Here is a 10,662-nt window from a genome sequence, read left to right on the forward strand (position 1 = left end):
AAAAAATCTGACACCACATGGACCATCTGTGTGACTTGCGAGAAATACGCAGACATTTTCCTCATTTCAGCCCATTGAGCCATTAAATTCAATGAGGAAGAGCAATGAGAAATGTAAAGCCATACAGATGTCTTACAGATACTTAGATGTGAGGAAATCACATTGCAAACGGATTACATACGGATCACCATACGGAGAACAGCGCTGCGATTCTCGAGCGAGAGAATCGGACCATTTTTTTTTTTATATACGTTAAGTGTGACTCCGGCCTCAATAATTTGGATAAAATGTGGTGAGATTCCCTATAAAGTGTGTAGTATGTTCCATTTGCCCATCAGCCCACCTCCCTGTATAGTTATGATAGGTTGCCATGGGGGTAACTCAAAACAAGCTGTCACTTGCTAGGCTTCATAGGAGACTGAAATTGCAGTATACAGATAAAGCAGCAGCTGAGAGACTAAAACAATAAAATGTTTAAAAAAAAAATAAAAGTTTAAAATGAAATCTGTTTGCTGGTATTTGTTATGTAATCTGAGAGCAGCATAATGTTGTGGTTGAGAATCTTGATTCCAGTGATGTCACTTACTCTAGTGTGTGTCTTTTGCTGCTGCTCAATAAAATCAGTGTTTTATCAGCAGGAGATTCAGTACAAGACTAGGTTTCTCAAACCTCCTAGTTAATTACTGCATGTAACCCCTTCCCCACCACAGAGTGACAGCTTTCTGTGTATACATTGACAAAAAGCTGCTAATCAGTGGTGTGAGCGGGATTATACACAGCTCAGCAGTATAAAAAACTGATTGTAAAAAAATGTGACACATACCTGAAGTCAGGATCTCAGCCCCAACATCATCCTTCTCTAAGATTATATAGCAAAAACCTGCTGACAAATCCTCTTTAAAAAAACAAACATTTTTGGACTGAGACCACTGTACAATTTTGTCCATCAGTCAAAATATAAACAGTATGTTAAAAACCGTAGAGGAAAAAATTTAAATACCAAAGTGTTTTTTCAGTCTCTGCATCTCCACCAAAAAAAACACCACCATATCGGCTCCAAAATAATACAAATAAAATCACTAGCTTGAAACAATTCACCCTAATCTGAAAAAAATCATGTTTCTAGGAAATGTTTGCTGCATCATGAAGAAAACCCAAAAAACAATGGCAGCATTGCATGTTTTTTGGCCTTATTTTTCCCCTAATTTCCTAGTACATTGTATAGAGTATTCAAAACAAGAACTCTTCTTGCAAAATATATAGCCATATGAGGTCTTGTCCATGGAAATCTAAAAAAAAAAAAAAGACTTTTAGGAGGAAGGAAAAACAGTCACCTGGTCTTTACTAAAAGGAACCTTTCTATGAAGTTGTTTTCCCCTTCACCATGTCTGCAAATTGAGATTCTGATTTGGCTTTTATCCTAAGTCATATTGCAAGCCTTGTTAAAAGGTTGATAGTGACTTGTAGGATCGCTGCTTCCAATAGGTGGCGCTAATTAAACAGAAACACGACTTTGATCAGCATAGTGAAAACCACCCTAAAAATTTCAAGGGGTGGATATAAAAAGTGTAACTCCGCTGATACCAATAAAGGACAGAAAATACGGACCGGTCGCTAATGCACAATAAAGAGAGGAGTGGGTCAAAAGAGGCCCAAAGAAAACGACCCAAAAGTCCACGAGTAACAATATATAAATAATCTTTATTAGTTAAAATATAACAGACAGGTTAGGGCACAACGCCGCATGGTGTGTTTTTGTACGCCATGCGGCGTTGTGCCCTAACCTGTGTTATATTTTAACTAATAAAGATTATTTATATATTGTTACTCATGGACTTTTGGGTCGTTTTCTTTGGGCCTCTTTTGACCCACTCCTCTCTCAATAGGTGGCGCTATAGAGTTAAAGTCCTCTTCATCTCTGAATAGGCAATTTGCCTATTGGACTCCATATTAGAAACTTGCCATCGTTTGCCTCCTAAAGCCTCAGCGTTGCCCTGTCTAGTGATGGATGATGAGTAGTGATGAGCGAATTATACTAGTTACTCGAGATTTCCCGAGCACGCTCGGGTGACCACCGAGTATTTTTTAGTGCTCGGAGATTTAGTTTTTCTTCGCCTCAGCTGAATGATTTACATCTTTTAGCCAGCATAAGTACATGTGGGGGTTGCCTGGTTGCTAGGGAATCACCACATGTAATTATGCTGGCTAAGGCTACGTTCACATTTGCGTTGTGCGCCGCAGCGTCGGCGCCGCAACGCACAACGCAAACAAAAACGCAGCAAAACGCATGCACAACGCTGCGTTTTGCGCCGCATGCGTCCTTTTTTTCATTGATTTTGGACGCAGCAAAAATGCAACTTGCTGCGTCCTCTGCGCCCGGACGCGGGGGACGCATGCGGCATAAAACGCAAGTGCGACGCATGTCCATGCGCCCCCATGTTAAATATAGGGGAGCATGACGCATGCGGCGCCCGACGCTGCGGCGCCGACCACAAATGTGAACGTAGACTAACAGATGTAAATCATTCAGCTGAGGCGAAGAAAAACTAAATCTCCGAGCACTAAAAAATACTCGAGAAATCTCGAGTAACGAGTATATTCGCTCATCACTAGTGATGAACAATTTAACTAAGAATATATCAGTTAGTTTGTTCAAGCTGTACAGCTATAACTTTTATCTGTCTTCTTCTGCCCTCCTCTCAGCTGATAGGAGATAGGTTAAATATGACAAATTTTGACTGGTTTGCCCTCTAATTGCAAACATTTTTAGATCAATATATGCATTTAATAAAAAAAAAAAAAAAATCATATACACTCATACAGCCAAATCAGATCTCATGCTTTGCACTGAGGTGGGGCCACACCCCGAAACACGAGACTGCAATTTAGGATTCTGTCTGGGCTTTTATACTAAGTCAATGGCAAGGCTCATTAAAGGGTCGACATTGACTTTTAGGCTCACGTTGCAGATTTTGCTGCGGATTGACAGCAGTTTTCCATGAGTTTACAGTACCATGTAAACCTATGGAAAACAAAATCTGCAGTGCACATGTGAAAAAAAACGCGCGGAAACGCTGCGTTTATTCAGCAGCATGTCAATTCTTTGTCTGGATTCCGCAGCGGTTTACACCTGATCCACAGGAATCCGCATGTGAAATCCACACAAAAACCGCGGTAAATCCGTAGTGCAGATTTCCTGCAGATTTACCAAAATCAGTGCGGAAAAATCCGCACACCTTTCCACAACGTGTGCACATACCCTTAGGATCATTACTTTCAATAGCTGGCACTAGAGATCAAGTTCTCCTCTTTGAAGAAGCATTTTGGTTTTAACCCCTTTGTGACAGCCAATTTTAACCTGAGTCGACTGCATACTTATGAATCCCCCCAACTCACGCACTATGTGCTCCGGGGATTCACCGGTTTGTGAGCCGCAACTGGAGTGTTATGCATTATGCACAGTGCGGGGCTGGGATTCCAAAGGTGGGTGGCCGCACTGCCCGCACAGGCGCAGTCTGCAAGCCTGGCTGGGACGTCAGACGGCCAGAGCTCACTGCGCCTGCGCAGCACAGTAGTACACAGCGCAGGCACCGTTTTGAAGCGTAAACAGCGCTGAGGGGGCGGCGCCGCCGAAAGCCCCTGAACATTGGAGTGACGGCAGAGTAGCGGTTCAAGCTGGGGAGTGAGGACCCGCCTCCCTGGCTAGAGACAGGTATTTTGGATAAGTTTCAAAACGCTTTATTTTGGGAATACTTGAACCAAAAACTAAAAGAGCCACCTTGTTAGAATGCAGCATTACTGCTGCACAAGGTGGCTCTTTTAGTTTATAACGGCTGGAGGGGGGTGACAGTGGCCCTTTAACAACCACCATTTTAACACGTGTTGGTGGTCATTAAGGGGTTAAAGAGAAATGCCAGCAGGGAGACTTTCAACACAACTGATCAGAGAGGACATGGATGAAAACAAAGTATATTCCAATATGTAACATGTAATGTAACAGCATGTGGCACCAGCAACTTTACTCTCTAGTGCTAAACACATCCTAATATCTTACTTGCTTTCACTTGATCTTTTACCTTCTCCTTTTATTAATTCACTAGATGGCAGCCCGATTCTAAAGAATCGGGAGTCTAGAATCCATATATACTTTATTTATTCAAATGTAAGAATAATACAATTAATAAATAATAGTAAGAAAGAACAAAAAATGGCTGCACTCACCAGCTCTTGACAATTCTTGTTATTTAAGGTACAGTTACACAGGATCCATGAACATGCTTATGAGGGGAGTGATGAAAGACATCAGACAACAACTTTGCGTGTTGTGGCAAATGCCACAACAACGGTTCTTTGCTTAAGAACAATAATGTAAATAATAAATAATATATATCAATAACTATGTATATTGGTATGTTCTATGACATTTTAAAATATTTCATTATTATGTGGAAAAGCTCTTAGTACCCATACTGGCGCATACTTGTGTGCCCATCAGGTATTTTCACAGTAATTTTACATCTGATGGGTTGGTATGAAACGTTTTTAATCATCTCTTGGGCTTAGCTAAGCCTTCATTTTAAATAATTCTAATAAGTACAACAGAAATAAAAGCCTTTTTGTGTATCCAAATTTTTTGTGTTTATTTTTACAGAAGTGTAAAATTTAAGAAATCAACGTTCATAGTACACCGATGGGCTAATATAAGCATGCCCATCAACCACGTCACGGTAGCCTTTGAACTGATGGGTCCTAACTAACTGATTCCTATTTCTTAATACTCAAACCTCTTTCACATCTGCATGTTTCTGATATTTGCAGAAGTAATGTTAAAAACAATACAACTTCCACACTTGGCACCAAAGAACTGACCTACAACACACTTTCAGCAAGTGCCATGCAATGTAGATGAAGCTTGGAGTTAACTTGCAGTAAATGCGGCAAACGCGGCTTCGACAATTGCATTAAATGCAGCCACAACAAAAACACTGGTAAGTGGAGATTTTGTGGCGAAAACTGCAGAAACCACATGTGCCGCACCTGCCGCAAGTGAAGTACAAATTCCGTATACATTGCATGCAACTTACAGCAAGAGTGGCGTGGGTCAGCCCTTAGGCAGGAAGTGCAGAAATAGCCTTTTTTCCACCATAAATTCTCCAAATAGCAGAAAAATGTTGATGTGAAAGCAAAATCTCTATTCTTTCCCTATCTATCTAAATATGTACCTATCTATATATCTATTTCTATGTACAGAACACACCTGGAGATAGAGATGTGTGTGAACAGCCATCCCACCCGTCTCTTACCTGTTCACAAAAACCTCACCCTTTTTAAAAACAAAATGAAATCTCTCAGCAGCTATACTGCTGGAGCTTCAAATACAGGTTCCTATCACCAAATACAGGCATTTGGATGATACACATCTTACATCTTGTACTTAATGTGTGTTCTACTTACCTATAAAAATATGTATTGATATATCATATTTCTAAATTTATGTAGATATGATATAGAGTTATTAACCCTATATGCTAATGAGTACGTATGTTATATACGTATTTCCTACATAAGTACTTAAAATCTATATGTCTATGGCTACACTAATTTTTTTTTGTTTTTGTTTTTTTTCCTTATCTCTATACATAGAATTTGCCTATTGCTGTCTATGTTATTAGAAAAACTGAATAATGAAAAAAAAGAAAAGTAACTTTAAACTAAAATATTTTTGTAGATAATATTACGTGTGAAGACTTTAGAACTATCAGCCAATAATTGTCCTTGAAGTGGTGTATTAACCACTTTAACCCTCACATTGCAACATTGCTTCACCCTGGAAAAAGCAACATACAATTGACCATGGGCAAAAGCAGGTTCTGGTAGATAAATGCCAACTCGATGGAGGGTCTGGCCTTGAGATTTATTTATGGTCATTGCAAATGCGGGCTTGATGGGAAATTGTCTCCGTCTTAATTTAAAAGGTAATCCAGTCTCTGATGGACACAAATCAATTCGTGGAATGAATACCACATTTCCTGCTGCTGACCCACTAATTACTTTAGCCAGTATGATATTGGCATGTAAGGCAGTGACAATGAGCCGCGTACCATTGCAGAGACCTTTGTTCGTGTTCAGATTACGTAATAACAATGGTGCCAATTTTAAGTTTCAGCCGATGTGAAGGCATTCCAGTTGGTGTTAGTGAATTCAAAAACTCAAGTGGGTATTGATCGAGGTCATCAGCTTCATCAGGATTGATGGAATCATCACTGATATATTCAGTATAGTCACCTATCAATAAATCCATGACTTGGGAATTGACTTTCTCAACGTCCTCATTTTTTGGACATAAAATTGCATGAGATGCAGCTGTATTTATGCTTTCGGTGTCATTCACATCAATACAAAGATTATCTCCAAAAATTTCAATTATTAAAAAGCCAGTGCATACCATGTCTGGAGGAATTTCAATTACATCATCTCCAAGGTTATGTTCATTAGATAGTTCACCATTTCCCAGTTGAAGCAACCAACTGCTGTAGTGAGGATCAATGGAGCGCATGTTGTTAATAAGTGGCAGGCGAGTAAAATGTTGCCAGTGTTGTGAATATTTTATACAGCTCTCTACAACATCAGTTCTTGTCCCATGAGGGATGACAGGAAGACATTGTCTAAAGTCGCCTCCAAAAACAATCACTTTACCTCCAAACGGTGTTTTTTTCTTTGTGAGCTACATTTGTTGTCATGACATCACGTAAAACTCTATCAATGACATGCAATGCATATTTGGATAGCATTGTGCACTCATCAATAATAAAAAGTTTAGTGCTGTGCAAATCTTTTGCTGCATCGGTATCATTTTTAATCCTGGAAACAGATGTTTCATTCACAGGAATTGGAATCCCATAAAGAGAATGAATGGTTCGTCCACCTTGTAGCAAGTTGGCGGCAATTCCAGTAGTGGCAGCAGGTGACACAATGTCTCCTTGTCCTCTTAGCTGATGTAGGAGTAGATGATATAGGTACGTTTTTCCGCTGCCACCAGGACCATCAAGGAAAAAACACTTTGCTGTAGAATTAGTGTCTTCTAAAGCTTGAGTGATAGCATCAAAAGCAAAAAGTTGGTCCTCATTTAGAGTAGCTTTCATTTCAGCAGCTGCTGATAACTCATAATCTTTATCATACTGTGGGAGGAGGTGTTGTTTCTTGACTGGACGTGGCAAATTAAAATCAGTATAAGTTTTGCCATGAGCTTTAAGAACATGTTGGACATCTGTCATAGCATAGCCTTCACAATTGACACACTCCAGAGTGTCGGAGTGGTATGCATAGCAGTAGTCTTCTACAAAGTGTTCCTTAAATTCATCCCATAAGTCCCGAGGTTTAGCTGGAGGACCAAAAATACAAATGTAGGCAAACATGTCACGTAGCTGTGCTGGCATGTTGAGAATACTGGCATCAAGTAATGTATTTCTCCACAGACTATCATCAAATAGTAAGCCAAGAGCTAATGCCGCATCTTTGAAGGTTTCATGTGTGACTCCGTGTACAGTTTTTATGCTGTCAAAACTGGTTGCACCTTTGACATGTAACAATAACAATCTTAAATAGTAGCGTTCTTGGTCTTTCACACTGACAGTATACATTCGTCCAATCACAGAACCACCTGCTCGCTTTTTAACTTCCCAAGAACCTTCTTTCCAAACATAGTTTTCGGGAATTTCACGGTATAAATAAATATGAGCATGATGGTCGTTCTGATTAAGCTTGAAGTAGGCCATAAGTGTAGAATTTTGATGGAGCTTTTGTTTGATGTTTCCAATAGAGTCATCCTCATGAAAATAGAGTGGCTGAGAATGCGGTAGATGTACAGCAAGGCGAATGATGCTATGAGATTGTTTATGCATTGGATATGAGAATATTCGCCAAGCTGCCTCTGGTGCACTGACATATCTTGAATCCATGAATTGGTGTGTTTCATCATGTTGGATGTTAGTCTGGCAGATTTCAAGATTGGCTTTATCATGTCCTTTGTAGACGTATTTAAATAAATATTTCACAGCCTGAATGGAACCACAAACTTTGACATTTATATGGCACTTGTATTTTAATAGCAGGAACGGATTATATGGAACCACCCACGAATTGTCAATCATGTTAGAATGGTGTTGAAAAGATGGGCCAAAGTGTCTGCGATAAGTAGGATAGGCGTCCTTAGCTATGATGGTTCTAAGTTGCAAATCTTTAGGGAAACCTCTTGTACACTTCCCCAGATCCATACAGGGAGAATTTGGGTTGTGTTCTCCACACGGACCATGAATCATATGTTGGAGAACAATTTTATGGAGCTGACGGTAGTGGGTAGGATTGGGAATTTCAGCCCACACTGTATTGTCTATGTCCTCCTCAGTCCTTAATTTGGAGTTGCTGTCCAGAATAATCAAAATGTGAGCGTGTGGAAGGCCACGTTTTTGAAATTCAATTACATGAACCATAGCGCAAACTTTCCCAAATAATCCGTTGTTAATGTCTTTTAAGAGTGCTTCCAGTTTTATTTTGAAAACACGTGCCACCAAATCAGGTCTATGTTCCACACGCTGCCAAGGTTCCAAATTCTCAGTAATCTCATTCCATTTCGGATTACAGGTCATGGTGATGAATAGATCAGGACGACCATATTTAGTCACAATAGCCATGGCATCCTGGTACCGCTGCTGCATATTCCTGGGACTGCCTTCAAACGAAGATGGTAAAATGACCGTTTTTCCAATGGGGATGCCCTTCTCAATGGATTTTTTCTGGAGATGTTCCTGGAGTACACAATAATCCTCTACTTTCAAATCCTTTTGGTGTTGACGGATATAATTTAGGCGATTTGCCTCGATTTTCACATAAGCATCCACTAAGTACTGCTGAGTGAGTTTGCCACCATTCAGGAGTGGATTAAACTGATTACGGACAGACAGCACATAGCAGTAATATTGCAGTTGTGTAACTCTGCGTGGACTTTGCCCTTGTTGCTTGAGGCCATCATGCCAGCCCTGGTCTCCGTAAGGGAAAAATAAAGGATAGAGTAAAGCATCTAAATTACTGTGTAGAATGCTGACCTGTTGTGTTCTTGGCGCCAAAGGATTTTTGGGGTCCGGTTGTAAATGTATTAAAATATCACGATTAAATGGTGGCTCTCCATTGTCATTTTCAAATACGACAGCAACTTCATTGACAGTTGGATTATTATATCGGCGAGGGTCTTGATTCCGATCTTGTTTAAGGGCCATGATGATATTTGGCATGAGAGTGCCATTAGCTTCAGCTTTAAGATGTTCTTCATGTTCCACATCTCGTAACATTTTGTAGGCAGCAACAAAGGGATTCACATTGTCTAACTGAAGAGCAATTATACTCATCAAAGTGGGATGACATTTTTGATTTTGTTCACAGTTTAAACGTTGTTCATTCGCGGTAGCGGTATCCAAAATATACAGTTGGGCATAAGCTGGAACTTTATCATCACTGGGATGTAGGGTTCCAGTACGATGATATATTTGTCCATGTATACGGAAACAGTAAGGGCCATGTCCAGGTGGAGGGGATATATTGGCACCCATGGAGGCGAAAGCAAATGAGCTGTTAATACTACGAATATTTTCCATGAGATTCTTACTGAACTCACTCTCCCCTGTCAGCAATCGTTTAAAGACCTCGGGATATTGGGGTATAGGTATATGCACTTTACTCTTGTGACAACACAGAGTAAAATTTTTATCTGCTGGTATCTCAGCATTAAAATGTAATGCTTGACAATGTTCACATAAATAGTTCATAGGACCACAGGAGTGTTCTACTATGGTACTGTCATCATTAGTAAAACCTGTAGGATGTTGAGGTAAAGGTTGTGGTAACGGAGCATTGGAATGTTTCTTTAAGCCAACATATATAAAGCGTGGACCTGGTAGAGGATCTTCACTGTCCACAGATTCAATCACTGAGGAGTTGGAAGGTGTATCGTGGTCAGGGTTTATTAATATGGAGGTGCAAGCGGTTTTTTTGCGCTGTTCACGGCGTGCACCAGCTGCATTTGGTAATGGTTTGTTTGTTGCCTTAGAAGAGTCAGGTGTGAAGCATGTCTTATAAGCAGACTTAACGGTGTACAGGCGACGGCGTTTATCATTTGGAGTGTAAGTAGGACAGTGTTTGCGCTTACGTGCAGATTTACCAACGGTTAAAGGAGCTTCAGGCTGCACACATTCTATGAATGGAGACAAAGAAGCTGTATTGTGGGCAGAATCTATGACTGAGGACGTGGAAATATTATGTTTGCAACGTTGAGAGCGTGCAGCAGCAGCTTTATTACTTAATCGATTAGTTTTGTCCTCAAAAGACTCATTAGTAATGCGTTTATTGCAAGCAGCATTAACAGTGTCCAAGCGCTTCTGTCTGTCCTCCGTAGTCTCGTTAGCACGCTGTTTGCGCTTACGTGCGGCATCGGCGGCTTTTCGCTCTGCGTCATTGGTATACTTATTATCAGACCTGATGTTACGTGCGCCATCAGCAGCTTTGGGCTCTGTGTCATTAGTATACTTAACAGTGTCCAGGCGCTTGCATCTATCCTCTGTACTGTTGTTAGCACGCTGTTTGCGCTTATGTGCAGCATCGGTGTCTTTTCGC

Source organism: Ranitomeya variabilis, chromosome 5, assembly GCF_051348905.1.
Source record: "Ranitomeya variabilis isolate aRanVar5 chromosome 5, aRanVar5.hap1, whole genome shotgun sequence".
Taxonomy (NCBI): Eukaryota; Metazoa; Chordata; class Amphibia; order Anura; family Dendrobatidae; genus Ranitomeya; species Ranitomeya variabilis.